Source organism: Euphorbia lathyris, chromosome 9 (genome assembly GCF_963576675.1).
Source record: "Euphorbia lathyris chromosome 9, ddEupLath1.1, whole genome shotgun sequence".
Classification (NCBI taxonomy): Eukaryota; Viridiplantae; Streptophyta; class Magnoliopsida; order Malpighiales; family Euphorbiaceae; genus Euphorbia; species Euphorbia lathyris.
Window position 1 is genome coordinate 34,340,059 of NC_088918.1, and position 5,433 is coordinate 34,345,491.

The following is a 5,433-nucleotide window of genomic DNA, read 5'->3' on the forward strand; positions in this document are numbered from 1 at the left end:
TACATCGTAAACTTCAACTTTAACCCCATCAACACCATCTAAATCATTATCATTACTCCCATTCTTACGGACACCCTTAATACTATCCTTATAAGCATCATCACCCTTAACTTCATTCACTTCATCATCATCATCATCACCATCTTTCTCAATATTGTCACTTTCCTTTTCTTGTCATTAGATCAATCATTGATATCATCTTTCTTCTCATAACTAATATGAACATCTTTACCATATTCCTTCTTATCACCTAAAGTCTTTCCAAAATCATCCACTCTCAAATTTACATCTCCACCCCTAATCAACTTCTATAAAACAATACAATATTTCTAAAATTCGAAGCAAGAAAGTTAAAAATTTATAATGATAATAAACAAAATAATGATCCTGATATTTCAAATAATCTTCATATTAATTTAAATCAATTTCATCAACTTTTAGCTACTTTAGTTTACTTTCAAACAATTTCACCCAATTTTAACTACCCTTTCAATCACTTTTAGTCAATTTCGATTGCATTAAAGTTACTTAAATTGGCCAAAACAAATGAAGATCTTCAAGAAACTACTTATTTATCCAATCTTTTATGAAGATCTTCAAACATTTGAAAGCATTTTGAGATTAAGCCTCCGCACGATCAATAAAGCATCATCTTATTTATTAGACTATCTTCACTTTTATCACTTGATAACTTCTCAAAGTACTCAATAAAACCATCAAAAATTAGTTTCTATTCCTTCAAGAGAAAGAATATTCTCTTAAATCACTAAAAGCACCCCCACTAGATCCAACAACATTGAAAAGCTCACCGAAACCTAAAAAAAATCTTTAGCAAAACTATCCTTCAACTCTTTCAATCTTTTTACTCATATTCAAATGGACAAACTGAAGGATTTGAAGCGGAAGCATGTTGGTATTTAGGAAACGAATTTCAAAAAATTTTCCTAAACAAACAATCAGTGTGATCTAATCACTCTGATAAACAGTCAAACATCTGATGTCTGACATCAAATTCTTAACCAAGATCATTAAGTTCTTCAATAATCAAATTGATATTTATACTACGAGATTGGAAAAATACCTCTTGTAGATTCCAATCGGGTATTAAAGCTTCTCTAGTGGTGAAGCCTCTAGTCAGTCCACTAAGTCGATTAGATCAAGCCTCGAAAAAATTGATTTAATCTTGCTCAAAATCGAAAACTGATTGCGAATCGGATTTTCTGAATCGAAAAACCGTATCTCACTTTCTCAAAATTATGTATGAATATTCATACATTTCTTTTCCACAATCATCTTATGGATTGAATTTGGTGCCCTTCCAGCCCATATTTCATATAGTGTGGTAGAAACAGATTTAGAAGGAACACGGTTGAGAATGTAAAGTGCTATCTCAATTGCATATCTCCAGAATGAAATAGGCAAATCAGTATAACTCATCATCGATCGAACCATGTCCAACAAAGTCCGATTTCTCCTTTCAGACACTCCATTTAGTTGTGGTGTGTAAGGAGGAGTGAGTTCAGAGATAATTCCATTTTCCTTGAGGAAATCATCAAATTCAGTACTCATATATTCACTACCTCGGTCCGACCTTAGTGATTTAATATTTTTTCCAATTTTATTTTCTACTTCGGCTTTGAATTCTTTGAATTTTTCAAAAACTTCGTATTTGTATTTCATTAAATACAAATAACCATATCTTGATTTATCATCAATAAAGGTTACGAAGTAGTGATAACCTCCACGAGCTATTTCACTAAATGGCCCGCAAACATCAGAATGTATTAATTCTAATATTTCATTGGCTCTCTTCATTTGTCCCACAAATGGTTTTCTAGTCATTTTTCCTTGTAAACATGATTCACATGTTGAATAATCAGATTGAGAATTTAAATTTTTTAAAATTCCCATCTTATCCAACTTAGTGAGTCTATTACTAGAAATATGTCCTGGACGGAGATTCCATAAATATTTTGAATTAAATTCTGATTGTTTATCAGTGGAATTATTATTCATCTCTTTTAGGTTGCTAAGCAAAACTTGCTTATTTTCAATTTTGTTATTTGGTATATTTTTATCAATACAAAATAAACCACGATGTAACACACCAGAACCGATAATCCCATTATCAAAATATACTATACAAGCTTTATTACAAAATCGGAATTCATAATTCCTTTTTGTCAAACTAGATACAGATATTACATTTTTATATGCTCCTGGTATATACAATACATCTTTCAATAACAAAACATGATGGTCTAACAGAAGTGAAATATCTCCCACTGCCCTGGCTGCAACCCTTGCACCATCTCCCAGTGTGAGTTCCACTTCACCATCTTCCAACAACCTTCTATTTGCTAGATCCTGAACATAGGAACAAATATGAGAAGTTGCTCCAGTGTCTAAAATCTAGGAATTAGATGAGTTATAAGAAAGATCATTATTTAAATCAACATTTAAATAATTATTAAGAGAAATACCTGATGCAAAAGCTGCACCCTTACCCTTCTCTAAACTTTTAAGAAAGATTGGGCAATTTCTCTTAAAGTGACCTTCCATTCCACATTGGAAACATCCCTGTTTCACAACACCCTTAAGTTGTGTTATGGCCTTTGGCCTCACAAATGATGGACTTGTATTAGTGATCTTTTGAACTTTCTTTTTCTTCTTTTTAGGTTGGGTCTTACCCTTCCTTTTAAATGAAGATGCAACCACTACCACAGCATCATCTTTCTTTTTATCTTGGTCCACCACATTCTGTTGGTGAACAACCAGATTCTGCAGCAACTGTGCCAAAGTACACTCCACTTTGTTTAAATGGAAGTTTGAAACAAAACCTCCATATGAACGTGGAAGCGAAGAAAGCACAAGATCGATTTGCAGTTCATGAGCCATTGCAAAATCCAAATTTTTCAAAGAATGGATTAAATGGATTATTTCTCCAACATGATCTGAAACATTCTGGCTTTCTTTCATCTTCATCCTAAAGAGCTTACTTGATATCTTATATCTAATAGTCATGTTGGTCTCACCATACAGGTCTTTTAAGCCCGATAAGATTTCATAAGATATTGCTATATTCTCATAATGCTTCTGTAATTCATTATCCATAGAAGCAATAATATAGCATTTGGCCTGGGTATTATCATCTACCCATTAGTTATATGCCTCATGTAAAGCCTTTTCTGCATTCTCTTTAGGAGATTCAGGCTTAGGCTTTAGAATTACATATAACAAGCGTTGCTGAGTTAACACAATCTTAAGGTTTCTCAGCCAGTCCACATAATTCGGCCCTGTGAGCCTATTACGGTCTAATATCGATTGGAGAGGTGTTGATAACATGTTTGGAATCAAAGAGTAACTGCAGAAAATATAGATTGATAGTCAGTTATATATTTACGGTGAATTAAAACGAACCAATATGACATGGACTTTTATCATAATGGTTTCCCACTAATTTGGCGAATCCTATACTTCCAAATAGGAAACGATAATTCTTTGGAATGAATTACTAGTGGGTAAATCGAATTCTTATAAATTCTATTAGCTTATCCCTCAACTTCACATTAGTATTATTGGGACAACTAATAAATTCATAAGTTGACAACACTTGTCAATCACCTTGCACTATGCTGTGAAATTCAATTTCATACTTTTCTAGCTCCTAGTGTTTTAATCCTCAGTTTCCCTTTGACATTATTGGATTTCAACACTAGATAAATCCAACCCACTAGATTAGCAGATTATATTAAGCCTGAATCAACATTGTTCAGCTTCACATTGACATTATTACAATGTTAATTGCCTAACATAAACCACAAATTAATTCAATGGGAATTAATTTTCACACTAATCACACAAACCATTTGTGTATTAATGCACCAGTGGAGAGCCTCGATACAATTCTTGTATCTTTATCGGATTTAATATTTATTTGGAAGATTTCCGGTCTTGCAGTTAAATTAAATTTAACTTAAGGTCTCACTTTGCACATTAACCATCACTTTGCACATTAACCAATTTCAATTTCTAACATGCAATTTTTCATAAAAGAAATTTACCTTGAATTAACACTTAATTCAATTTATTAGTTAATGTTTGCACATTATCCAATAACATGCCTCGTGGTGATCAATCTTAACATTCATCTAGTTTTATTGGTATAATTATGGATTGGATAAAATTGAACATGTAATTAATAAAATTACATATATTTATGTAGTAAAATCAAAATTGATTTTGTTACATAATCGACCCTTTTCGTACAATTGACCCTCAATTGTTCCTAAATGTAACACTTACATTTAAGGCCAATATATAATTTTAATCACATTTCAATTTTATAACAGCAGACAAAATATAAACTAGACAACTGAAAATTGCCTAAAGCGTGCCCACGCCATAATTTCTGCAATCTGCCAATTTCGCCATTTCTTCAATTTTGCTCCAAAATTACAATTTTTCTTGGTATTCCAAGACTTCAATATTTATAAACCCAAATTCATAAAAATTAAAAATTAAAATTATAACTATAGGAGTAAAATTATAAAAGAAAAAGCCCCAACAATCCATAATTATATCAATCTAGAGAATACACAATCAATTAACTATAAAAGAACTTTGAGGGCTCTGATACCACTTGAAGGATTTGAAGCGGAAGCATGTTGGTATTTAGGAAACGAATTTCAAAAATTTTCCCTAAACAAACAATCAGTGTGATCCAATCACTCTGATAAACAGTCAAACATTCGATGTCTGACATCAAATCCTTAACCAAGATCATTAAGTTCTTCAATAATCAAATTGATATTTATACTATGAGATTGGAAAAATACCTCTTGTAGATTCCAATCGGATATTAAAGCTTCTCTAGTGGTGAAGCCTCTAGTCAGTCCACTAAGTCGATTAGATCAAGCCTCGAAGAAATTGATTTAATCTTGCTCAAAATCGAAAACTGATTGCGAATCGGATTTTCTGAATCGAAAAACCGTATCTCACTTTCTCAAAATTATGTATGAATATTCATACATTTCTTTTCCACAATCATCTTATGGATTCAATCCATAAGGCATGCACTAGGACATACACGTGTCCTAGTGCATGTAATTTTTTTATTTAATATAATAATAATAATAATTAATTAATATTAAATATAATAATAATAAAAATAAAGTTCATTATTATATATATAATAATTAATTATATTATGTTATATTATTATTATTATAAATATATATAATAATAATTAATTAATCACTTAATTAATAATTAGTATATCTTTAACAAAATCTTAGAAGAGTTAACATAAAACACCTTTAAATTGCAACAGTTAACACTTGACTATTGTATTCTGAAAAAGCCATCAACTTAAATTGAGCAAGAATAAACTTTATAATTTCTTTTCAATTGAATATTAAACAGTGTTAGAAT

The 5,433-nt window shown here is 31.0% G+C and overlaps 1 long non-coding RNA gene across 1 annotated transcript; it reads right to left on the reverse strand.

Moving 5' to 3' along the window:
- Positions 1 to 2,314: 2,314 nt before the first annotated feature.
- On the reverse strand, positions 2,315 to 5,036 carry LOC136205267 (uncharacterized). Its single transcript, XR_010675873.1, has 3 exons — positions 4,839 to 5,036; positions 2,484 to 2,580; positions 2,315 to 2,367 (listed from the first exon to the last, which is right to left on the reverse strand). It is a non-coding gene; the product is annotated as an uncharacterized lncRNA (long non-coding RNA).
- Positions 5,037 to 5,433: the final 397 nt, after the last annotated feature.